Below are 268 nucleotides of genomic sequence, written 5' to 3'. Positions count from 1 at the left end.
GAGCGGGGTGAGCTCCACGTCTGCCCCAGAGCTGCGGGGCATCAGCTCAGCCCGGGGCCGGGCGTTTTGGGGTGGCGTGAGACAGCAGAGTTGCACTAACGCGTGCTGCCGCATCCATTACTGCAGTGTGACAGTGACACGCAGCGTGGAGCTGCTCTGTCACGCTCTCTCCCTGTTACCAGCTGTTAATTGCCCGCTTGCTTTGGCAAGAAGCTGTCCCCTGTCCCTCAGCTTATCGACTCGCAGCTCAGCGGTGGGGAGAGGGCCT

This window comes from Pygoscelis adeliae, unplaced genomic scaffold (assembly GCF_000699105.1).
Source record: "Pygoscelis adeliae isolate BGI_AS28 unplaced genomic scaffold, ASM69910v1 Scaffold853, whole genome shotgun sequence".
In the NCBI taxonomy this organism is placed as follows: domain Eukaryota; kingdom Metazoa; phylum Chordata; class Aves; order Sphenisciformes; family Spheniscidae; genus Pygoscelis; species Pygoscelis adeliae.
The sequence above is the reverse complement of the archived record's forward strand: the minus strand, read 5'-3'. Positions refer to the sequence as shown.